Source organism: Lepus europaeus, chromosome 17, assembly GCF_033115175.1.
Source record: "Lepus europaeus isolate LE1 chromosome 17, mLepTim1.pri, whole genome shotgun sequence".
Lineage (NCBI taxonomy): Eukaryota > Metazoa > Chordata > Mammalia > Lagomorpha > Leporidae > Lepus > Lepus europaeus.
The window spans coordinates 1,909,951-1,937,506 of NC_084843.1; positions in this window are offsets into that span (position 1 = coordinate 1,909,951).

A 27,556-nucleotide genomic window follows, 5' to 3' on the forward strand; every position below is an offset into this window, starting at 1 on the left:
TGCTGTTTGCAGCGTGCTCTGTGCACTTCCAGGAACAACAACAAATAAATCCCCAGCGAGTCACTTGCCTATTTATTCCTCATTTTGCTTTATGTTGCATTTTATGAGCTTTCGGGGACCCATGAGCCAAAGTGGAAAGGCAGAGATGAGTAAAACCCAGCTTGAAGGAAGCATGGGAGCAGGTGAGGCTGGCGTGGGAGGAGGCACCCGTGAGACGTCGGAGCGTCTGACCAGGGCACGTCTGGTGCGCGGTCTGCATGGAGTCAGGGCGGGAATGCGGCCGGTCTTGTTCATTCCCTGGCGGAATGGAATCCGGGAGGAGAACGTGGCGCACCGTCAGGACAGGAAGACTTGTCGGCACCAGTCTGCAGCGCCCCCTTCATCGGTCCAACAGGACACGATGGAAAGGCTTTTCCCAGCAGCTTGGAAATGGACACCCCGAGCAGGGGACATGGTCAGTGCTGACGCCCAGCCCATGTAAGGTACGGTGGGGACGGTGACACAGGGTCTCAGGCCACTTTGGAGAGGCTGTACTTGATCACTGGTAATCCTAAGACGTCCGGAGGTTAGGGTCAGCCGCAGTCCTTAACATCCCACACATGGTCACAGCTCTGTGCATGGAGATGGTGCAGCACACTGGCCTGAGTTTTATTTGCCAATGAGTGTTTCCAGTACTCACCTGTCTGTTAACCCACTCGGTCAGAGGGTTAGTTGATTGCTTGTCAGTTTCCCCGTTGACCTAAACTATCCGATCCAGTGCCCATGCGCTAATGTTGGCCTTATCTGAATGCCCTGCCACGTTGGACGCTGCCATCGGCCTCGTCTGGAAGCTCCCTGTGTTCGTGTCTGTCCAGACCTCGCGAATGGTTCCTTCCCTCTTCTGGAATTTGACAGCGGCCGTCCAGGTCCCCACGCTGTTGCCCGTTCCCCCACGCTGCAGTTCTGACTGGTTCAGCCCTCCGAGACGGGCCTGTTTCTCCCCAGCCTTCAGACCGCAGGTTCCGCTTCCTGTTCAGTGCTTCTTTGTAGCTGACTGAAAGGCGCCTGCACTCAAGGAAGCCAAGACCAAAACCACAGCCTCCTGGCTTCCTCAGGCCGTGGTGTTACGGCCACGCAGCCGTTGACCCAGGTCCTAACATAGCATCTCTCCCGACGGCTCACGCGCTCTCAGGCCCGTCTCATCTGGGCCAGTCCTGCCACTCTGTGTGTCAGCTCCTCGGTCCCTTCATTTGACACCAGTGTCTACATGCAGGGCCAGGGATGGAGGCGCTCGCGGGGTCACGGCGCACAGTGACTGTCAGGCTGCGAGTGTCGTTGTTGGCAGAACAGCGAGGCTGTGTTTTCTCAGTGACCGAGCCTCTTCGCCAGAGCACACGGCCGTCTTGGGAGTCCGCCGGAAGAAGCAGTTCAGTTAGTGGGACATGTTTGAACAAGGGCCAGTGCCAGGATGAGCAAAGAGTAGTAACAAGCATGGATTTTTCAGAATTTTTACCTTTTGCCTAGATAAATTTATGTCAGTGATTGTATCTGTAGTTCTCATTAACATACAGTTGTATATCTGTAATTCAAAAAAAAAAAAAAACCTGTCATGTTTTCAAACTCCTTTAGAGTTTGTATTTAATTCTCCTATTCCAGATAACGACCTACGAATGAGTAGGGAGAAGTAGGTATGCTTTGGATATAACTGTGTGTGGGGTTATAACTGTGGTTAATAGTTGGCTAAGAACAAAACATGAAAGCTCAATTGGACATTTGAAATTCACAATTATACTTTAGGTCTAAAATGTGAAATGCTCTGTATTAATCTTTGGAACCTAATATTCGATCTAAATCTGCTCACTCCATGTTCACCTGTGGTCTCTAGTGTAGATTTCTGGTATTCTCATTATGGGCGACATAGCGAAGGACCACAAAACGCACTTCTTAGAGGCAGGTGCAGGGTTAAGATGCGGTTTCCTAGCGCGCCCAGGGCTAACTCCCAGCTCCCTGCCATCTCAGACTCTAGGGGGCAGCAGGTGTGGCTCAAGTCTTTGGGTCGCAGCCACCCCTGTGGAGGCCTGCACTGGGTTCCTGGTTCCTGCCCAGCCATGGCTGTTGTAGGCGTCTGGGGGAGTGGACCAGCAGGCGAGAGCTCTCCTTGTGTCTGCCCCTTCAGTACATACATGTGATTGCTCATACCAAGGACCTCCTCTCTTGTGTGTCAGCTTTGAGGTCAGAGACCTGGACAGGGCCATGTGGGTGACTACCTCACTATGTCCCTGGTCCCCCCTGTGGGGACACTTGGTGGCTACGAGCATGGACAGGCAGCCAGCCCTCTCTGTGACCTCTTTGGACCTCCTCGCAGTCTGGAAGGTTCAAGGCAGTCGGGTTGGCTGGCTGCTCCCACAGCAAACATCCAGGAGACACAGGCAGAGGCTGTGCGGCCGCTTAGGCTCTCAGAAGTCCCGAGCCTCTCCCACCACGCCCTCCTAGTCCACTCTGAGACTGGCCCCAGTTTAAGGGGACGCAGCTCCCACCTCTCAATAAGAACAGTAAGAATCTGTGCAGTTGTTAATAAGCCACAGTTTCCATGTGGCCATAAGTGATTTACATCCTTCTCGTTTTGTATCAGGGAGCTGACTGGAAACCCAGCTGGATCAGGTGCAGTGACCTGCCATCTGACACGCCACGTGCACCCAGCACGCAGGAGGAGGCACTGCCCTGGAGGGGGGGGGGGGGAGCCGCAGGCCCCGGTCTGAGTGCTCAGTTAGCCCCTGCGCACCTGCCGCAGTCTGAAGTCCAGCCCGCCTGGCCCCGGGAAGATGCCTCATGCCTTGGCCCTGCACTCGGGCCTCTCGCCATTCACACTCAGTATTTTTCCTTTTAAGGAAATACCTGGTTTAGCAGTCGACAACTTTCTTTTTTCCACCTAATTCTTGCTGATATTAAACTTGGTATCCAGTGGGCTCTTGTTTTGTTTTGTTTTGTTTTTCCTGACTTTACCTTTGAAATTTGTCAGCGTAGCTATTTCTTTTTAAGATGTGACTTCTGGACGAAGTCCGCTAGACCAGAGCTGGTCAAACACACCCTGAGCCTTTGTTCTCCGGCCAGCGAGGAGAGGGAGGCAGAGAAGCCCTGCTGCGTGCCGGGCAGTCTGTCGCACCCTAGGTTTCCCAGAATGCTGACGATATTTTTGATCATTTGTCATTTTTTACAAAAGCACGAGGTTTGATCCTTACTACAAAGCCATTTCTTTACCATGTTTTGCCTGGAAGACCTGGGAATGAATATTGAGTTTTATTTCAGTAAGTTCTGGTTCCTTTGTATTTCCTCTAGCTTCTGCTTGAAGTTTGAGCATCCTCCTTCATCTCCTCTCTCTCCTGTCATGTTTTCTCAGAGAAGTTTCTTCCCAGAAGTTTCTCTAGGCAGACGCCTGGATGGCGAGACACCCCAGCTTCCCGGTGTGGGAATCCCAGAATCCTCCAGTACGTGACCTGTGTGCCCCCCTCCCCACGCCCTGCAGGTTCATTCAGCCTCTGAGGCCCAGCTTCTGCTCATCCCAGCCAACTCCGTGGAACTAAACACAATTGTAAATGAATTTCAATCACTTTCATTATAACTTGTTTAGAAATCATTATCCATGACGTCCGTTGTCTTTTTACAGTTCTTGACTTGAAGTCTGTTCTGATGGAAGTGTGGCTGCCCCTGCTGCCCCCTGGTTTCCATTCATGTGGAATATCGTCTTCATCCCTTCACTGTGTGTCCTTCAGGGGAAGTGAGTTCTTGCGGGCAGCACGCAGTGGGTCTCGTGTCACCAGTCAGCCAGTTCCTGTCTTTCTAGGGGAACTCAGTCCATTTACATTCTAGCTTTTGTTGTAGGGTAAGGGCTTCGTCCACTTGTTTTCGGTTTGCATACTCTGCTTCTTGTTGTTTAACCTTGTGCTGTAGTGGTTTTCTGTAGTGATGCAGTGTGATTCCTTTGCCTTTTGTCTGTATATCTACTGTAGTTTTTTATTTGTTATTACGAGGCTTATAGAAAGAAGTAGAATTTTAATCTAATTACTTAACTTTGGTCACATATGTAGACTCTGGACTCTTACTCTCCACAGAGTATTATTTATTGGCCTTAATTTGTACCTTTTTATATTGTATATAAATATATATACATATATATGTACATTAACAACTTACTGTAGCTCTAGTTGTCATTGGCCATTAACTTACTGTTTTTGTTTTGTTTTTGTTTTTGTTTTTTTTGCCAGGCAGAGTTAAATAGTGAGAGAGAGTTACAGACAGTGAGAGAGAGACAAAGAGAAAGGTCTTCCTTCCGTTGGTTCACTCCCTTAATGGCCGCTACAGACGGCGCTGTACCGATGCGAAGCCAGGAGCCGGGTACTTCCTCCCAGTCTCCCATGGGGTGCAGGACCCTAGTACTTGGACCATCCTGCACTGCACTCCCAGGCCATAGCAGAGAGCTGGACTGGAAGAGGAGCAACCAGGACTAGAACCCCGGGGTGCCAGCGCCGCAGGTGGAGGATTAGCCTAGTGAGCCACAGCGCCAGCCATTAACTTATTGTTAACCATTAACTTACAGTTAATGGACAACCATGGCCGTTTTTTTCTTTTAGCCTTCATGCTAGAGATTTGTAGAATTATAAACTATCACATTAATAAAATATTCTGAATTTGGTAATGAGTTTACTTCTGCCAGTGGGATTTCTTTACGCTTTCATGTGTTCTCATGATAATAATTATAATCATTTTGCTCCCAGCCAGGAGACTTCTCTGAGCAGTTCCTGTAGAACCATTTTCATGGTGATGATTTCCCCAACGTGTGCCTGTCTGGGAAGAACTCTTTTCTTCTTTACTTCTCAGGTGTAGCTTTCCTGGATGCACCATTCCAGGCAGCTTTTTCATTGATCACATTGACACATTGCCCTGTCCTCTCCTGGTCTGCGAAGTCTCTACTGAGAAGTCTGCTGACGGCACAGTGAGGGCTCCCTCGTGTGTGACTTGGTGTGCCATTTCTCCTGCTGCTTTTAGAACTGGCCCTTTCTCTCTTCGTTATAATAAAGTTTGATTATGGTTTGCCTCGATGAGAGCATCTTTGGTTTGCATCTTTGTGCTTCTTGGATTTGGATGTCCGTGTGTCTCCCAAGTCTTGAACTTGAGAATTTTCAGCAATCATCTTACCAAGTTTCCTGTTTCTCTCCATCTCTTCTCCCTCTGGTCTCCACACTTCATGGTGTGCTGTAAACCCCCGTAGCCTTCCTGTACTGGTTTTCATTCTGTTTTCTTTTCTCCAGATTATGTTATTTCAAAAAACTGTGTCCTGTAGTTCAGAATTTTTTTTATTCTGAATTAAACCTGGTAACCCCTAACTTTCCTTTCTTTTCCTTTTTGTACATTCTCTCTTTTTTTTTAAGATTTATTTATTTATTTATTTATTTGAAAGACATAGTTACACAGAGACAGAGGTCTTCCATCCACTGGTTCATTCCCCAGATGGTCTCAACAGCCAGAGCTGGGCTGATCCAAAGCCAGGAACCTGGAGCCTCCTCCAGGTCTCCCATGTGGTTACAGGGACCCAAGGACTTAGGCACCATCTTCCACTGCTTTTTCGCGCACACTAGCAGGGAGCTAGTTCAGAAGTGGAGCAGATTCGGCAGGTGCCATGGCTCACTAGGCTAATCCTCCGCCTGCGAAGCCGGCACCCCAGGTTCTAGTCCTAGTTGGGGTGCTGGATTCTGTCCTGGTTTCTCCTCTTCCAGTCCAGCTCTCTGCTATGGCCCGGGAGGGCAGTGGAGGATGGCCCAGGTGCTTGGGCCCTGCACCCGCATGGGAGACCAGGAGAAGCACCTGGCTCCTGGCTTCGGATCAGCACGGTGCGTCGGTCGCAGTGCTCTGGCCTTAGCTGCCATTTGGAGGGTGAACCAACGGCAAAAGGAAGACCTTTCTCTCTGTCTCTCTCTCTCACTGTCCACTCTGCCTGTCAAAAAAAAAAAAAAAGAAGTGGAGCAGCCAGGACTCAAACCAGCCATACTGGGTGCTGGCACTGTAGGCAGCAGGCTTACCCGTGACACCACAGCACCGGCCTCAAGTTCAGAAATTCTTTTTAATCTTATAGTCAGCTCTTGCAGCTCTCAATTATGCTTTTTACTTCACTCATTGAATTCTTTTGCTCCAGGATTTATTTGGTTATGTTTTTATGATATATAGATATATGTTGAATTTCTTGTTCGTATCATGAATTATTTTCCTGATTTCACTGAGTTGTAGTTGCAGTTTCTTGTATCTTGCTGAGTTTCCTTGGACTCAGTTTGTAAATCGGGGGTGTGGCCACTTACTAGAGAACCATCGCATTTCTCGGGTGATACCATGTTCCTTCCTTTTCATTCTCATAGCCCTACATTCATGTCTGTGCTTCCTAGTGGAACAGCCTTCTCTTCCAGTTTTGTAGTCTTTGTAGGGAAAGACTTTTGCCTACAGGTGCGCCCCAGGTGTCAGACAAGTAGGATGCGTGGTCCTCAGTGTGGCTGTGCACAGTAACACAGTCTGTGCACTTTCCCTAGCTGTAGCCACGTCAGCGAAGTCCACGAATGCCACGGTGCCTTAGACTTAAGGGGATTGTGCTACTTGCCCACTGGCATGCATCAAATTGGTTTGCATTTTCTGCTCCCACAGTTGGAAGGAGGTGGGGGACTTTAGTCCATTGTTTACTCGAGGGGCCTAGCTGGCCAATCTCCCAGCAATGAATTCCACAATGCTACGTGGCTCCCGTGTGACCAGGCGACCTGCAGTTTTTAACTCTCAGAGCTGTCCACACCGAGCGTCCAGCAATTCATCAGCTAGAATTCTGGTTTTCCTTCTCAGCACTAGTTCCCCTATGGGTGCAATGGCAGCGCTGGCCTCTGCTCACCTGTTTGCATCTCCATTTCTTCAGTCTCAGAGGCGATGGTTTGCTGAGTTCTTCCTCGTCTAGACCCAGGCAGAGCTGCTGACTCCCAGCCTCCTCAGCGTTGTTTGTTGTGAGGGTGGAGTGATGACTTTGCTGTTGCCTCGCTGCTCACCAGGGAGGCTCAGCCGTGCACCTGCATCACCGTGGTCTGTGACCTCGTGTCCTGTGTCTGGACTTCTCCTGCCTCGTGCTCACATGGACACGTGGTTCACATGGAGTAGGTAAACATCTTTGGTTTTTTTCAGTAAAGTTCTGTCGTCACATTACGAAATAAAACTTATTTCAATTTTTTATTTGGGCTCAGATTATAAATAATGGCAACTATTCAGAGATGAATTTAATGTGTCAGAACATGCCTCTCCATATTGAACCTGATGAGATGTGTGCAGGAAAGAAACACAGTGCTCATAGCAGAGCTGGGGAGTCTCAGACGCTGTGAGCATCATGGTCAGAATCACGAGGCCCAGGCTGGGCAGCAGCCCTTGTGGACACCAGAGCACGTCGCCCCAGAGGCGGCGCTCCTCGGTGTGTGTGGTCAGTGAGCGCTCGCCACCCAAGATAGAACTCAGGTGAGGGAGAAAACTTCCTGTAGAGTCTGACCTCACCAAGCATCAGGTTGTAGGAGGAAAACCACACGAACGTGAGAACCCTCATTAGCAAACCAGAACTTGAACTACATTGGAGAGCTTGTGCAGGAAAAACATGCCCGGCCCTAACGTGAGAAGCCCTTCTGGCGTGAGTCCGACCTGCCTGTCCGTCAGTGCACACTGGGTCATAGCCCTGTGGGAGCAGTGCATGTGGAAACTTCTGCCAAAAGTTGTTCCTTACTGCACCCCAGAATTCACACAGGAGACCCCTCGAGTGTAGTGAATGTGGGAAAGGCTGCCTAAAGTGAGGCCCCAGCGAACATGGAGCTCACACAAGAGGAAACTGTGAGTGCAATGCATGTAGAAAACCATTTGCCTGAGGACACCCTCGCTGTACATCAGAGGACTCACACGGGAGAGGAGTCCTGTGAGTGGGGAACGTGGAGAAGGCTTGGATCGGAGCACAAATCGGAACACACACGGCGAGAAACCCCAGCAATGTAGTGAGTGTGCAACATCAGAAACGGGCCCACGGCGCACCAGAGAACTCACACGGCGGAGAAACCACATGACTGAAGGAAGTAGGAGAACTCCCAGAAGCCACCCCAACTGCACCAGAGGATGCCTGGGGAGCCCTGTGGGTGTTCTAAGTGGGGGAGGTGGTGTCACCCCAAGTCTCCTCACTGCACCAGAGGACGCCTGGGGAGCCCTGTGGGTGTTCTAAGTGGGGGAGGTGGTGTCACCCCAAGTCTCCTCACTGCACCAGAGGACGCCTGGGGAGCCCTGTGGGTGTTCTAAGTGGGGGAGGTGGTTTCACCCCAAGTCTCCTCACTGCACCAGAGGACCCCTGGGGAGAAGCCCACAAATGTAGAGTTTGAAAAACCTTTCTGCAGAAGTTGGACCTCCAGATGCATCAGGGTAACAGAGGAGGGACCGCTGACACAGAGCGGGGGAGAACTCTGCCGGAAACCAGCCTTCCTGTACACAGGACCCACACCAGTGACAAGCACACGAATAGAAAGAGGTAGGAACTTTCCTGCCTGGAGTCAAAACTCATCGTACTTCCGAGAACTCACACAGGGAGACCTGATGAAGACAGAGAGTGGGAAGCTGTCTGCCGTGAGTCAGAGAACTCACACAGGAGCGCTTGGCTGTGATGGATGTGGGGAGACTCTGTACCGGAAGTCAAACCTCGGGCTGTATCACTGAACTCACGTGGGGAAAAAACCCTGTGATTGTAGGGAACCCACCCCTGGTCCATCCCAACCGCCTCCCAGAGCTCCCACAGGTACAAAGCCGTGTAAGAAAAGAATGCGGGGAGATTTCTACAAAAGTCAACCCTAACTGGACACATAACTCACACCGGATTCCTGTAGGGCAGACCCTAACCGCCCAGCCTGAATCCCTCAGCCTCCCATGGTGGGGGAGACCAGGTAGCCAGTTTCTACCCAGGACAAAAATGAAACAAAATGTCAAGTGTTACTTCACAGATCAGGGTCCTCCCTGACTGCACTCGCCCTCTGCACCTGAAGAGCGGTCGACCCCAGGGTGGCTTTGGGAGCCAAGTGAGAGAAGGCCACTGATTCCAGGAAGAATGAGCTGATGGGAGCACACAGAGGTCTCCCCACCGGTCCCCAAACCCTCCAGTTGGACCGTACTGTCGAGCCGTCGTGTTGTGATCTGTGTGCATTACATCACGGACAACTCGGCATGCTTTATTCCCTTAGTGAGCTTTTTGAGAAGCGTTACCAGCCCTTGTAAACCATTAAAAAGTCACACAGGAGAGAAAGGGGAAAACTCAAACAAATTGAGAGAAACCACATTGAGAATGCCTTATAGGGACATCTTACTGAGTGCTGTGAATAAAGTAATTCTTTATAAATATCTTACATATCAAAGCTTTTAACTATTTTTAAATGCTTTGTATAACAATTTAAAATGAAGGGAAACTATCATTTAAGGGAATATGAATTTTCAAGTAGAAATACAGGCATAGTATCAAGAGTGTTGTTTAAATTTGTGCACCGTGGGTAAACGTGCCTGCCAGGGGACTTTGTCGTAAGCAGAGCATCCAGTGTGTAGAAGCCAGCGATGCCGCAAAATAGCTTATGTTGCACACAACAGCCCCTTAGCTCTATAACATTTATGAATTATATTTTAACAGAAATCTGCCATAATAGACTGCAGGGTATTATTGAACACTTAGCATAATAAATATTTGGGAGCCAGCAATGTGGCATAGACGGTAAAGCCGCTGCCTGTAAGGCCAGTGTCCCGTATGAGCACCACTTTGAGTCACAGCTGCTCCAGTTCTGATCCAGCTCCCCTGGATCAGCCAATGTCCTGAGAAAAGCAACAGAGAGTGGCCCACGTACTTGGGCCCCTGCACCCATGTGGGAGACCTGGAGGAAGCATTTAGCTTTGGCCTAGCCCAGCCCTGGCTGCCTTTCCCTCTCTCTATAACTCTTTCAAGTAAATGTCTTGAAATAAATGAATAATGAATAAATAAATATTGTGACTTACATTAGGTGCTTCCACACTAAGTGCCAGTCTAGCCTCTGATTATGTTAAGTGTATTAAATATAAAGTATTGGACATTCTCTTTCCTGCTCCCCTAGTGTATGTAAACTTGCGTGACCGTAATTACCAAACTGTCCCTTAAGAAGATAATTGTTTCTATAGGGCCAACCAGGAAGTCTAATAGAAACGTTATTTACATAGAAATGTACAAGTCAGGTTCATATTGTTCACAGCTTACGTCTGAATGAATTTAAACAGCGGGACCGCAGTGTTCATTCTACTCATGAAAGGGAATGTCTAGAAAGAGAAGGATCCCTCGGGTGTAATTCATAAGATCTTTGAGTGGGGCAGCCACGTGGACACGCGTGTGTAGCACATTTTCTGTAGCTAAGCAGTCTGTCTGCGTTTCTGGAGATTGTGTGCCTTACTGGTATTGGGATGACGTAGGACATCCCGAAACCCTGGCTCTGCTTACTACATCTTTAATTTGGATCTTAACCTCTGTGGGCCTCAGTTTCTTCATATTGAAAAAGGGAGTAACAATAGGGATTTCAGAGGGTCATTGTGAGAAGCACACTGGGAAGGTCTTTGAACATGACCCTGCGGCTCATCAGCAGGTGGTGGTCGTACTTTCATAACTGGCAGGTGGTGGCCGCAGGCTCGGCTCACTACACAAGAGCCATGGGTGGTGGTTGTATAAAAATAGCAGCTGACTGACAGGACTACCCCACAGTTTCCTTTTTTTTTTTTTAAGATTTATTTATTTATTTGAAAGAGTTACACAGAGAGAGGAGAGGCAGAGAGAAAGGTCTTCCATCCGATGGTTCACTCCCCAGTTGGCCACAACAGCCAGAGCTGAGCCAATCTGAAACCAGGAGCTTCTTCCAGGTCTCCACGCAGTGCAGGGTCCCAGGGACTTGGGCCATCCTCCACTGCTTTCCCAGGCCATAGCAGAGAGCTGGATCAGAAGTGGAGCAGCAGGACTTGAACCGGCGCCCATATGGGATGCTGGCGCTTCAGGCCAGGGTGTTAACCCACTGTGCCACAGCGCTGACTCCCCCCCCCCCCCATTTCTGTGGGTCAGGATCTACATGGCTTAGCCAGGTGCTCTGTTCAGGATCTCAGAAAGCTGCCATTGTGGGGTTGGCCCAGCTATGTTGACATCTGGAGGCTCAGCGGGGGACACTGCTTCATGCCCATCGCTTAGGGCAGAAGTGGCTTTGAGGACATGCTACTGAGGAGCCAGTTGCTTAGTGGCTGTCAGTGGAGGCCACGCACAGGTCCCTCCGTGGCTATCTGCATGCGCAGGGCGCATGGAGCTGCTTACCTCTTCAAGGCCTGTGGGGGAGGGATTCACTCAGTGCCCTAGCCTGGTGCTGTATGGTGCAGTCCCAGGAGGGCCAGCCCTGCACCTCTGCCGCATCACAGAGCCACCCACAGTCCAGGCAGAGGACGGGTGACTGTAGAGACTCCACAGGCGTGTGTGCCGTGTGCGGATGGTGAGGTCCTTCATGTAGGCGGTGAAGTTGTGGCTCCGTATTTCCTGAAGCAGAAGGCGCCCTGACTGTCAGGTAAGTTTCAGAAGTTACTACGAAGTCTACGTACGGCGAGCACGGAGTGGCTTGCTGCTTCTCAAACATTGCTGCACAAATCTGCATTGTTGCAGCCTGAATGACCCCAGGCACAGAGATAAGGTTGTAATCTCCTCATTTGTGCAAATGTTTTTGTGTTGATAAGCTATCGTATCAATAGAACGTTATTATTCTCAGAATATGGCATGTCTTTGAACTTGAATATTGTTGAAGTTAAACCGTTCATTGACACCTCTCCCTGGTGTTGCTTGATGAGATTTGGTGTGAGTTGAGTGTCTAACTACTTCCTTCTGATGTCATTTCTTTTTATAATTTTGTCTGTAAGGCCAGGAGAGAGATTTTCCATCTGCTGGTTCACTCCCCAGATGTGCACCACAGCCAGGCTGGACCTGGCTGAACCCAGCAGCCCAGAGCACCGTCTGGGTCTCCCATGCCAGGGGCAGGAATCCAAGTGTCTGAGCCATTACCTGCTGCCTCCCGGGTGTACATTGGCAGGAAGCTGGAGTCTGTGGTGCAGGTGTCCCAAGTGGCATCTTAACCACTGTGTTGGATGGCACCTTCCCTGTGTGACAGAGGACTAAGCACCCCTACCCTGCTTCCTGTTGGTCTGCTCAGGCGGCCGGAACCGCGGCCCCCGTCTGGACGCCTGGACGCCGTGCGCTTCCCTGGGGCTGTTGAGCGACAGCTGGCAGCAGGCTCACCTCTGGCAGGACCTCTTCCCGGCTCTCACACGACCTCTGGGCTGTGGCCTCTCCACTTCGGTCCTGAGAAAGACAGAGCCCTCATGGCTTTCCCCCGGGGAGCGCAGCAGCCTGGCGGAGGAGGGGCCTCCCCGTGGCCTCCTTAGACCCTAATTCGGCCTTCAAGTTCCTCTCTCCCACTACAGCCCTGTTGAGGATTAGGATTCGACGTGCAAATTTTGGCAAAGGCGCAAACACCCAGTCAGTCCAGTTACTGGTGTGAACGCTCTCCTCCTCGTGGACAATCCTGGCTTGTGGTTTTGGTTTTGGTTTTGTTTGTCTGCCCAGCTTTCCTCCCCCACGGTGTTCTAGTAACTGGCCAGGTGTGACCACAGGGGTGTCCCGTGATCCGGATGTGCCAGCCGTAGAGTGTGTCCGTCCAGGGGGTGAGTGAGCCTCCTGAGACGCCTGTCAGCGCAGTGATGACCCCGCTGGTGGCTGGTGTGGAGCTGCGCCCACCGTCGGGACGGGAGTCTGTGTGTGGGATGGGAAGTGGCAGTGAGCAGAGCCTGGAAGCCACCCGCCCCTGGGACCGTGACCGGGCCTGCGCGTCTGTCTCTGATGAGGTCGCTCCTGCTGGAATCGAGCCCTGACCTCACGGAGCTCATCGGGCGTGTGTGACTGTTTCCCTCTGATTTACAGGTATTTGTGCATAGAATGTGTCTGTATTTGCAGTAGCTTCACGCTCCTCTTCATTTATTAAAGATTAATCGCTTTCTCCTTGTCGCCCCTCACATGTCAGCCTCCCTTCCGCATCCCGGAAGCTCTGAACCCTGGTTGAGTTTGCGTGCAGCTCAGGTCTCGGCAGGTACTGCTTGGGCGGATTGGGCCGGATGGGACGAGTGCTTCGCCCTGCGCTGGGGGCTGAACTAGGAGTCCAGGATAGATGCAGCGATGGGGCTCCGGCTGCAGCTGCTCCTGCCCACAGCCCACCCTGGGGACGGGCCTGCAGGCCACCCCACCACCTCCACTGCTACCTCCTGGGGATACCCCACCCGGCCCCAGTCCTGCCTTCGGGCCATCTCCCAGATGCTAATCGTGAGATGCAGACCCGAAATGCCAAGATAAGTACAGATTTAAAGGGAAGTAAGTAGTTATTATAACTTGTAGGGGGAAAAAATTAACCAAAATAAAGTCCAAATAGCTATACTTATTCCAGACAATTGACTTTGAAGCAAGCGCATTTGTAGAGATGGAGCAAAAAAAGATTCAAACCACCACGGCTGTGTAACAGTTCTCACAGCAAAGCCCTGGCACGCAGACGGTGCCAGTGTCAACTTAACAAATGCGCCGCAGTGAGAGCTGCCGCTCCCTCTCCAGGGGGCAGCTGCACTCCTGGGTTTCCTTCTGCTGTGAAGTCCAGGCTGACCGGTGGTGGTGTCACTATCACAGCCAGGGCCACTGCGGATCACTAGCTGCAGGTCTTCAGTGGACACTCTCTGGGCACCAGCCTGGAGAACAGTGTCTGTGGAGACATGGGGGCGGACTGGGGAGGCGGCAGGTGGAGCATCCTGAGTGTACAGCCAAGCCAGGCCGAGCTGAGCTGAGCACGCCCGCTGTGGCCCGTGTGCTGGCCCTGGGCCCTTGGAGACAGCTGGCCCTAACGCAAGCCACCGGGTGCGGCCTGCAGGGCCAGTGCTTGGCTTTGGCTCTTACAGCAGTGGCTGCCTGTGTGCCTCGGCGCCTCCACGTGTTCGTTTTCTGAACTGCCCGGTTGTGAGTTGCATTTCTTTTTAATGAGGTTACATTGGGAGATTCTCTGGATTTAAATTAGATTACCTTTCATGGCAGTCTCTCCCCCATGTCCAGAGCCCAACCTTTGTCCCAGCCACCCTTCCCTCTCTGCCTGGATGGCCTCCTCACAGGGCTGCTGGGCGCCCTTCACTGGGCGGCTGGGCGCTGCTCTTGGTCAGACCTCACCATGTTTACGGCCGTGTCTGTGGCTGTTCGTGCGTGCTTTCTGCTCCATAGAGGAGTTCCCCTCCGTCACCCTCCCTTTCAAATAAATAAATCTTTAAAAAAAACAATCCAAAATGGAACAGCAAAATCCAAGCATGTGTGCAGTTAATTAAATGATTTCAGTAAAATCATCTGGCATCCCAGGGCCGTCTGGGAAGTGGGTGAACGTACTGGTACCCGTGTGTGACAAGTGCATAATGTAGAAAATAGAGAGGTGGGCATTGCGCGCTGCGCCGTCGCATGTGTCGCATTTTAAGGAGCAGATTCACGGGTCATCCCTGCCCCGGGTGCTCCACGTCCTGGACGCTTCAGCTCATTCAGTGCTCGCAGGACCACCTGAGGAAAGTGGGGGCCAGCGCACTCGATCGTTTGTCCAAGGCCCCACAGCTGCTCAGTGCGAGAACTCGGACGTGAGTCCAGGAGCCCAGCCACCACCCTGCTCTGCCCCACGGACAGAGAGGGCCCCTCCAGGTCATTCCCATCCTCTCGGGAGCGCTGGAGTTTTCCTGTTCACAGATGTGCACCAGTGTATGTGACCAGCCTGCCGGTGGGCGCCCAGACTGCTGCAGGTGAGTGACTTCTGGTTTACTTGAAAAGCAGATCACGAGAGGGAGACAGAGTTCGCTCTTCCACCTGGTAGTTCACTCCCCACAAGGCTGCACCACTTCGGTCGGGGCCAGCAGGGAGCCAGAGAAGCCAGCTGTGGGACTGTCTTCCCCGCCTTCCCAGGCCCGTGGGCCACACTCCGTATGGATCACCAGTGCCGCAGGCAGCAGGTTGACCCACTGCACCATGCACTGGCCCTGAGGGGAATGACTGTGCACGTGCCTGTTCCTTGCACTGGGGTTGTTGTAGCCCCCAGAAACGCAACAGAAACAGACGATTCTCTGAGCCCCGTGGAGGAGCCATTTCACAGAGGAAGAAGTTATGGTGGCTCAGCCACGCACCAGTCCAGGTTGGCAAGACCAAGGAGCACAATGGAACCGCACGACCACCCCTCTGCCCAGAGCGCTCGTCCACTGACAGACAGGACATCCCAGGACGCAGTGAGGACCCCAGCCCTGGCAGGCACGGGCTGGAGGACGCAGCAGTTGGGCTGGGCTGGGTCGCAGGCTCGCCCCTCGAGCCCCACTGAGGAAGGCCCAGAAGATGGTGAAGGGTGAGCGTCAGTCTGCTTCTCCTTGCTTGACTGACATCCCAGAGGAGCTGCTTGGGAAAGGCGGGCTTTATTTCCACTCACGGTCCGAGGTCACAGGTCAGGCAGCCGCAGAGTCTGCGGAGAGCAGAGTTCAATCATGTGGTGGGCCAGGAAGCGAGGGAGAAAAGCGAGGACACACAGGGACTGAAGTGAGCAAACCTCTCCCAGGAACACTCCGAGGGCATGGCCTCCGAGACCCAAAGACCCCGGCCCCAGTCCACAGCGCCATCACTGGTCAGGTCTGCACCTGCTCAGCCAGGCGCCCTGGCATCCAGTCTAAGCAGCTGTGAGTTTCAGAGCGAGAAATCCCGCTCAGCTGGTCACGGGCGGGCAGTGGTGAAGAACGCTAGCTGCAAGGTCAGGGCCGAGGACAGCCACGTCCTCGGGGAAGGGCAGACGAGTGGGCGTTCCTTGTCGTTTCTGGTCGAGGCCCCTTAGTGTCTGAAAAGGCCTGGAGCGCGGCTTCCGCCCGGCCGCCTGCCTGCCACCACACTTCCGGTCGTCCTGCAGCAGCGCCACAGCTGCTTCTGTGTGTGTTCATTGTTCAGGAGGCAGGCGGGGCCCACGAGAGGAGAGGGAGATGCTCGATTTCAGGGTCAGGCACTTGTGTATTTGTTACCTTCCAGTCTGGGGACGCCTACCGTAAAAATAAAATAAACCTAGAAAGTGAGGCTAGGAAACCAAACGCCGCCTTCTAGAAGCAGCAGGGTCTGGGCAGGGGGAGCTGCAGCACCAGAAACCAGGTGGAGTTTACCTGCTGGAGAGACGGAACCGTCCTCGGAGTCCCACGCACAAGCCAGTGACAGACGAAGGACGCTCAGAGTCCGCCTGCCGCACCCAGAGGAAGGAGGCTGGCCGACAGCGGCCCCAGAATAGGGCCACGTTCCGATGCCCAGAATCCGAGAAGTGGCCTCCTCTGGAAAAAGTCCCTGAGGATGTATCCAAGTTAAGAATGGGGCTGGCACTGTGGCACAGCGGGTTAACGTCCTGGCCTGAAGCACCGGCATCCCATGTGGGCACCGGTTCTGGTCCTGGCTGTTCCTCTTCTGATCCAGCTCTCTGCTATGGCCTGGGAAAGCAGTAGAAGATGGCCCAAGTGCTTGGGCCCCTGCACCCGTGTGGGAGACCCAGAAGAAGCTCCTGGCTGCTAGCTTCAGATCGGCGCAGTTCCGGCCATTGCAGGCACTTAGCTGAGTGAACCATTGGATGAGAAGACCTCTCTCTGCCTCTCTTCTCTCTGTGTAATTCTGACTCTCAAGTAAAAAATAAATAAATCTTTAAAAAAAAAAAAAAAAAAAAGAGGCCGGCGCTGTGGCTCACTTGGCTAATCTTCCGCCTGCAGCGCCAGCACCCAGGTTTCTAGTCCTGGTTGGGGCACCAGGTACTTGTCCCGGTTGCCCCTCTTCCAGTCCAGCTCTGCTGTGGCCCAGGAGGGCAGTGGAGGATGGCCCAGGTGCTTGAGCCCTGCACCCGCATGGGAGACCAGGAAGAAGTACCTGGCTCCTGGCTTCGGATCGGTGCAGCACCAGCTGTAGTGGCCATTTGGGGGGTGAATCAACAGAAGGAAGACCTTTCTCTCTCTCTCTCTCACTGTCTATAACTCTACCTGTCAAAAAAAAGAGAGAGAGAGAATGTCAGAATTAACAGGGCAATCCCTAAAAGAAGGAGAGGAGGGGAGAAGAAGCCCACGTGGAGACGGAGGTGGAGACTGGGTGGTACCAGGAACCCGCGCAGTCCCTTGAGCCTTAAAGGCGCACACCCTTGACTTTGGCGTTCTGGGCTCCAGAGCTGTGCGGGAGTGGATTTCTCTGTCCACAGTGCATCCATAAAGGGGCGGGAGATAGAACTGCTGAGAGTTCTGAACGTGGTTCCCAAAGACCCAAGTTCACCAACATCTTATAAAAATTCTGTTGAATCTGAATGCTGGAAAAATAAGTTTCCCCCTTGCAGACTTGCATCTTTCCAATGACAGTGCAAATTACCCATAAAATAATCACCAAGAAATACACTCGAGCCAAAGCACTCAAGCCTAATCCCCGAGTAAACATTCACAGTGAAAACGGTTAACACCCGTGCGGTTCTTGGGAGTGGGGAGCACGCGTTCTTCCTGTGGTCAACAGGGAGAACGTGGCTGGGCTTTGGTTCAACAAGCGTGGAAATCCAGGCAGCTGCTTCTGCGGACGCCAGAGTGCTCCCCTCTCTGTGCCGGCAGCCTTCCCCTCATCCGGGAAAGTCGGCTTCCAGCAAGAGGCTCCCCTCCCACTGCCCAGGTGATGGTGTCGGCAGCGCTCCCGCCGTGTTGTGCGTTTTCGGGAAACCATCGATTCTGCTACGTTTGCACTGACCAGTTCAGCACACCCTCCAGAGCCCATGGCTGAGGATCGTCCCCCGGACGCTGACTGCACAGGGTCAGTGCTTGCCCCAGAGGCTCGGAGGGTTTCCTTCCTCGACGGGGTAGAGAAGGCTTTTGCCAAGAACAAGACGAGCCTTGGAGGAGAAAAAGTACATTTCTGCAGAAACCTCCGCGTGGTCCCCAGGAGCCCGCTTTGAAAGAAAAATGGCCTCTGTGAGGGGTAATTTCAGACTCTATGACCAGTATTTCAACAAATGGATCGAATGCACACCTTCAGTAATACAAGGGTTTCCTAATGGTGGAGCCACGTTTATTTTGCTGTCAGCGATCCAAAGCCAGGAGCTAGGAGCTTCTTCCAGGTTCCCACGTGGGAAGACCAGCAAGTTACACGGGGACAGCGGTGTTTACCCCGTCAGGGACCTCTGGGAGATGACACCACACAAGGCCCGCAGAGTCAGGGACGAGGGAACCAGGCTTGTCGTCCAGTCACTGCTTGACAACCTCTCTAGGATGGAGAACAGGGCCCAGAACAAGGGGGCTCTGGCCACAGAGAGAGCCCAGAGGGAAGGCGCTGCAGGCCCCAACCGTAGGAAGCAGGGAGGGAGGACCCGGCCAGGCGCCTGCAGGGTCCGCCACTTCCCACAGGGTGCGTCCGCGTGTCAGGAGCACAGGTGAGCCCCGAGAACCCAAGCGGGACACAGAGACCCCACCAGCTTTGCCACAGCCAGGAGGGGCGCTGTTCGGGCTCAAGGCGACAGTTGCTTTCAGCCTGGCCTCCAGCCACCCTAGGGACAAGAGGAAACCCCACCCCACCACGAACTGCCTCACCTTCTTGTCAGGGTCCTCACCATTTGGAAACCATCGATTAAAGTAGGCATCTGGGGCCGATGCTGTGGCGTAGCAGGTAAAGCCACTGCCTGAAGTGCCAGTATCCCATATGGGGACCGGTTCAAGTCCTAGCTGCTCCACTTCTGATTCAGCTCTCTGCTGTGGCCTGGGAAAGCAGTGGAAGCTGGCCCATAGTGCTTGGGCCCCTGCACCCACACAAGACCTGGAAGAAGCTCCTAGCTCCTGGCTTTGGATCAGCCCAGCTCCAGCCATTTCAACCATTTGGGGAGTGAACCAGCAGATGGAAGACCTCTCTCTCCCTCTCCCCCGCCCCCCGCCTCTCTGTAACTCTGCCTTTCAAATAAATCTTTAAAAAAAAAAAAAAGCAGACATCTGGACACATAACCCATTCCTCTGTGTGGGTCTGGAGCAGCCGCCCTGGCAAGTATGGAAATCATACCCCAGGACCTCCGGATGCTACTGGGCTCGGAGATGGGATCTGTGGAGTGGCGATAGGGCAGGACCTCATTCAGTGGGACCAGACTCACGGGGAAGACAGGAGGGGGGCCTGGCGGAAGCCGCCCGGCTGACAGCGTGACCTCCGACATCCAGCCCCTGAGCGCTAAGAAAGCAAACGCAGCCCCGCAGGAGCTCACGCACGCAGCCTCCAGCTGCCCGGAAATGGACCCATGGCAAGGCCCAGCCCCGGCACCACTGCCGGGGTCCTCAAGCCGCTCTCAGATCCCTCCCCGCCAAGCTCGCGAAGGCAGGAGAGGAACGGGAACACTGCCGTGCCAAGTGCTCCTCGTCCCCTGGAGCCCCTGTGATGCCTCACCCCTCGGTGGGGAGCCCAGCCCCTCTCCCTGCTCGGTCTCAGCCCCGGTTGTCTCCGTCCGTACTGACTGAGGTCTAACCCGGAGCCCCCACACTGCTCTCAGCCCCGCTGCTCCTAGAGACGCGGGAGGAAGCGCAAGCCCTCCTCTCCGGGAGCGTCGCCTTGACCTTACTGTGCACGCCCAGCTGCTCCCATCAGGCTCTGTCCATCCCGAGGTCCTAGCTCATCATCAGGACCTGCCCGTCCTGATGGCCCCCAGGACAGAGGTGTGTCCACAGACCCCCAGGCCCCCTCAGCCCCTCCACAAATGTGAGCCCACCTTCCTGGTGCCTCTGAGAGCACAGGGGGCCTTCTCGGCGCCATCACAGTCACCTGTGATAATCAGAGGACTCTAGATGCCAGCCGGGGTGACCTCGCCGCTCACGCCCTGGGTAAGACCAGGCACCCGTGGGCATCGAGGCCTGTGGAGCCCTCACGTCTCTTCAGTTTCTGCCCTGGGGCTGGATACTGGGTCCAGAGGAAAAGCCCTTCCACCTGGCCCTGGCAGCAGACCGGCTCAGCTCTGCTCCCTCCCCCAGGTGCAGGCGAGAGGGGGTAGTGCCACCCTCCCCAGGGTGGCTTCGGCCTAGGAAGACCACGCCCTGAGCCCCAGGCCCCGCGGTCAGCAGGGAGCTGGTCAGCGCCCCCCGGGCTGGGCAGAGGCCAGATGGCACACACCTCACTCCTCGTCTGCACAGCACAGCAGCCAGAAGGCAAACAGAGCTGGGCCCCTCCCCCTCCCATGCCAGGCCTTTGAACTCCAGCGCAGGCACAGCCTCCGCCCTAGGCAGAGAAGCGTCTGTGTCATGGCCAAGGCCGCCCTCTCGCACCCCCGGAGCAGCCAGACGCTGCCCACACGCGGGCCCGAGGCACGAGTGCAGCTTTCCAGGAAGCAGCTGAGCGAGGTCCAGCCACGCGGGGAGCCACTTCCTGCACTCCTGTGCCCGCTCACCCGAGTCCCGCTCACGGGGACTTCTGTGTGCCAGGGAGGCCGGGCCCTAGCCGCAGCGCGCAGGGCCCGGTTCTGCAAACCCCTAGGCCCCTCAGACGCTGCAGAGCTGGACTGCACAGAGGTGTCACCCCAGGACGCGTTAGCGGGGAGAACGCAAACCAGCGAGAGTCACGCGCTGCCATCTATGTAAACGCAGAGAAACGTGCCCACTCCCTGTGCTCAGCGCGCCGTACTCGAAGAGTCCACAGGGAACTCTGGGAAGGGCCCAAGCCTGAGCCCAGGGGTCACTCTGGGTGCTTTGGAGCTTCCCCATGTGCCCGTGCACCTCTGTAAGTGAAAGCCCTGGTTGGCATTCCTGTGGGCAGAAGTGGCCCAGGACCCTCCGGCAGCCTCGTTCTGCGTTTCCCCAGTGATGGAGTGGGTGGCACCATCACCCCAACACACGGGCCCATGAAGCAAATCAGAGAGCTGGCAGGCCCGCACCTCCCCGTGAGCCTGCACCACACAGTCCCGCTGCCCCGGGCAGCCCCAGGCACACCCAGGAACAGCGCCAGGAGGCAGAGCTCGGGGGCCAGGGAGGAGGCGAGAACCTCTTGGGTGCCGAGGGTGCCTTCTGCGGGCAGAGCTTTGGGGCAGCTTGGAGGGGGCTGCGGAGTATTCCCCGTCCTGCGACGCACGTAACCGTCCAGGTGCCTGAGACCTGTCCCTGCCCAGACCCCTTGAGACCATCCAGAACCTTCCAGTTCCTGCGGGACAGGCTGCGGCTTCCTGTGCAGCAACAGGGCTGCCACGTCCTCCACGAGCAAGCGGGGCAGGCCCCCCCAGGACACCCCCCCGCAGCGTGCTCTTGCCAACGCTGCTTGGCTGGCGCAGTGAGATCCACCGTGCCCATGCCCAGAAAGACAGCCTGTAGGTACTTGTGGAAGCAGACCCTGAACCTCCGCGCCACGTGGTAGCCAACCTGCTTACCGTGCAGACGCCAGGCCAGTCCTGCTGTCACCTCCTTTAATCTTCCCAGGAAGCAGGCGCCCGGCAGGAGAGCCCCACCCCCACCCCAGCAGCACTCAGGCTCCTGGGGTCTCCAGGTGACCCCCGGCTGGGCGTTTTCTTCTCCCTGGAGGCAGGAGCTTGGACACCTGCATTTGGATCCTGGCCGGTGCTACGTGCTGCGTGTTCTTGGGCAAGACACTGGCTCCCTTTCTTCTTATATAGAATGTGTGAGAAGCAGAGTGGGGGAGCCAGGACGGACCACAGGTACAGCCCCATAGTGGGGCCACTGGCACCACCAGGGTCCAGCCCCCGTCAGGAGGTCCCGCCTGCCCCTCCCACCCCTCCAGGGAAGGGTGGGGCTCAGAGCCTGAGAGCCATGAAGGCAAAGCTTTGTGAGGGAGGCGGAGCAGGAAAGGGCCTGGCAGACAAACACAGGAGCCTGGCGTCTGGGCAGGGGTGACCAACCCTACTCACAGGGCCGGAGGACACACATGCCGGCCCCTTGAGGATCACCAGTGCACAAACTCACAGTCGTGCCGAAGTGGCGTAGAGAATGCACCCAGCCCGCAGGTCCACACAGGCGCACAGCAAGCACAGAGGCCACGGAAGGGGCGCTGGCGGCGGGAGACTGCGTCCCTCCCCACCTGGAGGCTGACGACCACGGTGGGCGCTGAGCTTCAGCCCCCTGCCCTTCTTCTGGCAAGTCCCCGGGCATCGGTGACAGCTGCGCTAACACGGAGGCACGAGGTCCACCGCGCGGTGGTGCTGAGGTGCCGGCCCGGACCCCTTGCCAAGGACGTGTCTGCCCCAGGGCTCCACCTGCCCAGCCCACCAGCGCCAGCTGGGCACAGAGACCAGCAGTGGGATGAGCGGGCTCTCAGCTCACGAGAACCCAGTGAGCATCTCTTCCCGCCCCTCATCTGAGTGTTTACACCGGGAAATAGGCAGATACCACCAGTCACGGCTTCTGCCCCGAGAGCCGGTTGTTACACACCCGTAGCAGCCCGTCCAGCTCTCTGGGGACACGGTGGGGCCTGGAGGGCCAGTGCTCGCCACTTCGGGTCTGCAGCCTCCAGGGCTGGTACTTAGCCTGGCAGTTGAGACACCCACAGCAGAGTCCCAGGTTCAAGTCCCAGCCCCAGCTCCTGTCGCCAGCTTCCCGCCAATGCAGCAATGACGCCTCCGGCGACTCGGCTCTGCCACCATGCAGGTGACTGCATCGTGTCGCCAGCTCCCGGCTTTGGCCTCCCCTATCTGCCTCTGAAAAGAGTAAATAAATATTTTTAGTAGGATTACAGTTCCAGTTTTTGTTTCTCAGCCAATTACCAAACACATAGAAGCAGTGTCTGTGGGACAGACCCGGGCTGGACGCTGCACACAGGAGAAACGACACAGCGCTCCCCCCAGCAGCCCAGCTCTGGTGACCCCAGTCACCGAGGACCTTCTGGGAGCTGGACTTGCTTCAGCGAAGTGAGCATCGCGACTGCCTTCCTAATTGCCTAAAGTAGCCATCAGCATAAAGCAGGCTCAAGAACATTTTATTACATCGATTAGGAGAAGACATTTAATATATTCAACATTACAAAAATAGATACATTCTGCTTCAATTTAAAGTGGATTTAAGTTTAAAATGAAAATCAAATTGGTTCTCGGACTTGGCATATTTTGCTCACAAAACCAGAGCAGAGAGGCGCGAGCCGCTGAGTGGGGAGCAGACCGTGTCTCAGCTGTGGGCCGTGCAGGGAGATGAGGGTGAACCGAAGTACAGCGGGAGGAGCCCTCCCCTTCGCTCTGCTCTCCCGGCACGGGGCACACGCCCCACTGCCCTTGCCACCCACATCGCAGGCCCCTGTGGGGCTGGTGCCACCTCCCGGCCTGCAGCCGAGGAGACGGACTCTCCACGAGGGCAGAACCAGCCAGCCTGCCCGGCAGCTTCTCCACGGAGCCGCGTGTTCAACATCAGGTGGCAGCCACGTAGCCTCCCAGACTTAGAGTCACTGTCTTTCACACAGCTTGCTACCTGTAAACCATCTTGGGATTAGGTTCCTGTTTCTCCAGGATCAGCCCGAGAGGCGTGCACCCCAACATCCGGGGACCCCGCGCATGCATGGATTGTCACTCATCGAGGAAGGCATCTGAAGCCGTGGATTGGGGGGCTGGGGGGCAGCGCTTCCATTGTCAGGTGCTTCCCCAGGAAAGCGTGAGAGCCAGTGTGTCACAGGAAGGTGGTGACGGCCGTCAGGAAGGACTGAAGTCCTTGAGGCCACGGTGGAGGAAAGCTGGGAACAGCGGGACGCTGCCTGCAGCTGCACATCCGGGCCTGGGCAGAGTGGAACCTGCAGGCAGAGTCCCCAGCGTGAGGCTCCCCTGCACCTGCCGGACCCGCGCCAGCACCCGGCCCGAGCAGCCACAGAAGAAGGACTCTGGAAACAACCAGCGATTTAGAACCGCACAGCCTGCCCGGGCTCTCAGGCGCTCCCTACCAGCCTCATGCATATTCATTCCACTTTTCTCTGCATTTAGAACAATAGAATCCCAAAAGCCTCTTTGTTGTGGATATTTCATTTCAGTAATTTAATGCTAAATTAAAGTTCAAACACCGTCTCCGTTCACGAGGATTTTGTTCTGCTCATTTAAACATCGGGCAGCTTCCAATCGGCGACTCCCCCGTTTGAAACTGGCACCTGCTGGCTGGGAGAGGCGAGGGCTGACCTTCCGCGTTACTAGTTGAGATGTCAACGTGAAAAGTAATCACTTTTAATAAATAACAGTGGAAGCCAATTATAACTCTGCTACTAAAAACCGCACGCGTTCCTCTCTGAAGCATGAAGAACAAGCAGATTTCGTTTATGGACAAAGCACACCCACACCCCTGCAGAGCCGCGTGACACGTTGACCCAGCGCTGTGCACCTGTCTGTCTTCACTCTGCCCCAGCTGGGGTGGCGTGAAGATTCCCAGGCCGAAGGTTCCCAAGTTCAAGCTCCGACGTGTTCTCTTCCATCACAAGATGACAGGGAAGGAAGCGGAGACTGCCGTGACCACAGACGAGAGCCAGAGCTGCTGTTCCCACAGTCGTCACCGGGGAGGGAATTAGCAGCCAGCGGCTGTGGGTTCTGTGTCCCCAGGGTTCTGCTGGGCTTCCCGGTGCATCACGACGCCGCCGTGCCGTGCTTCCGGTACCACATGTAACGAATCAGAGGGAGAAGGCCAGTGAGGAGCGGTCGCTTGTCCACAGCACAGAGCAAGCTGCCGAGACACAGCTCAGCGTCACCCCAATTCCCCAGCCACGGTGCCAAACTGAGTAGCTGGATGGCCACCTCGGCTTCTGCTTCTTGGCCAATGGGGAGAATGACCAGCTCGATACCAGGAGCAGCGTTAAAGTTTGCTTGTGTGTCCCTGCTTCCTCTCTGCCATAACCAGCCCGGAGCTGGGGGTCCCATGATCCTGAGGGTGTGCTGGGCCAGGGGCTCAGTGGGGCGGGGCGGTCAGAGGAGAGGGCCCAGCCGCCCAGCTGGGCACGATGCACCAGCCAGCCCTGCCCCCTGCCCAGGCAGGCAGGGCCCGGCAGCCTGCCGGCCCGGGGAACAAGCTGCCCGGTTGTGCTGGTTGCTAGCTTCCGGGAAGTCAGGTGCTTCACCCCATAAAGCTGCCAACCAGGGAGCCCCAGAGCCCCCAGAGGTGTCCAGGTCCCAATCCCCAGGACCTGGGACTATTTCTCTTCTTTGGCAAGAGACTGCAGGGGCACCTGAAGTGAGGGTCTTGAAATGGGCGATTGCCCTGGGCTGCCCCGCTGAGCCCTAAAGGCCACCTCCAGAGGGACAGAGGGACACCTGGGACAAAAGAAGGTGAATCCTGAGGCAAGATGCTGAGCTGCTAGTTTTAAATCGGAGGAAGGGACCAGAAGCCAAGGCGTGCGAGGAAGACAGCTCCAGCCTCTGGCAGGGCGTGCAATGGACAAGGCTCCGGCAGCTGCAAAGGCTGGGAGGCCCGGCCCCTGGAGCCCTGCAGCACCATTCAGCCGGGTGATGGTTCTTGCAGACTTGTGGCTTCCAGAAGAGACTGGTGCCGGTTCCTGGGCTGCAGCACCCTAGGGAACCGACACAGGAGCCAGTTTTAACAGAACGGGAACCAACTCTGCCAATCACTGTCCGCTCACCTTTTACAAAGCCAAACTTCAGACGGAGGTTTGCATCACTTCCTCATCTGCCAGGAGCAAAGCAAACTCCACACAGCCCTGGGCCTGGACACCAGGGGAGCGCGGGGAGGGGGAGAGGAGGGGAGGGGGAAGGGGAGAGGGAGGGCACGGGGAGAGGGAGGGCACGGGGAGAGGGAGGGCATGGGGGGAGGGAGGGCAAGGGGGAGGGAGGGGGAGGGAGAGAGGAGGGGGAAAGGGAGGACACGGGGAGGGGGAGGGCACGGGGAGGGGGAGGGGGAGAGGGAGGGCACGGGGAGAGGGAGGGGGAGAGGGAGGGCACGGGGAGAGGGAGGGGGAGAGGGAGGGCAGGGGAGAGGGAGGGCACAGGGAAGAGGAGGGGGAGAGGGAGAGGGAGGGCACGGGGAGGGGGAGGGGGAGAGGGAGGGCATGGGGAGAGGGAGGGGGAGAGGAGAGGGAGGGCGGTGCCTGCTGCAGCCCCGCAGCCCCGGGCCCTCTGGGGCTGAGAGCACAGCCGGGCAGAGGCCTGGGAAGGGCTCGGGTCACTGAACGCTGGCCAGGTCCCCGCCCTCCAGCCGGTTTACCAAAGCCTTCTGCCATCTCCGACAACAGGGAGGTCTTTGAGCAAGCCACGGAATCATCTCAGATGCCAGCACTGCCTTTGGTCCAGCACGGCGTGTTGGGGTCTCCATGTCGGCCGTCCAACGGCGACTGCCAGCCAAGGTGGCTTTGAAGCCAATGAAGGGAGCCGTGCGACGGAGGAACCGGACCGTTATCGTCACTCATCTGGATTCACGGGCATCTGAGCCCCACATCCCGGCAGCCACATTGGGCAGCCCAGGCTCGGTCAGCTGCTAACTTCAGAGTCCCAGGCCACAGAAGGGCCAGGGTCTGTGCCATGCCGCCCCCTGGGCCCCGAGGAGTCACTGAGGCTAACGACGGTTCTGCTCCCACTGCCACGTGGTCTCCTGAGGCCGTCAGCGCCGGACCTACTGGGGGCCCCCACGGGGGGCTGCTGAGGCTCAGAGACACCTCTGAGCTTAAAACCAAGGGCAGCAAAATAGCCCGTGTGGAAGCCAGGGTGAGCGGGCCCGGCTCCTCTTCCCGTGGTTCCCAGCGGCTGCCCAGCCACAAACCCCCCAGCCCTGACACAGCAGCAACCTGGGCTGTGGCCCCCCGAGGGCCCTCCTGAGACACCGCACCAGCCCCTCCACCGGGGACTCGCCACGCTGTTCCGTGTCTCCGTCTCAGAGGGCCGTGTGCACAGTAGACGTCCCATGAGGACAGCACAGGTGGCCACCATGGTGCAGCGGCCACACCGCTGGGTGCCAGCATTGTCCCATGAGCAGGGCCGGGCCTTGCCCGCCACAAAGTGCCACTCCCACCCCTGCTCCTCCTCCAGCCTCTCTGCAGAGCTGGGTCCAGGTCAGGACATGGCTGCACTTTGTCCCTGCAGGGCCCTCTGGCCGTGAGCCCCCACCACCATGCTGGATTCGCCGTGACTGCCCGAGGACTAGCACCATGGCCTCCTGCCTGGGAGCTGGGACAAACGGCACCCCCTTCAGCACAGCCACCTGGGAGGTACGGCAGCCCTGGGGGCTGCGCACCTGCTCCTCAACAGCACTGCGGCCGTGGGCAATGCCACCTGGAGAACTCCCGGCAGCCTGGCCCGGAGAGCGAGGGCCTCAGGGGAGTGCTGGCTGCCATGGCCACATCTGTGCGGAAGACCTGCCCCTCCCTGCCCGCCTCCTCCCTCCTCCGTGCAGCTGTGAAACCCTGGTGCTCTCTGTTCCCGCACCAGGGTGAGGTTGCCCAGGCTTGCCCGGCAAATCCAAGGTCAAGTCACTAAGCAACCCCAGCGTTAAAGCCAGC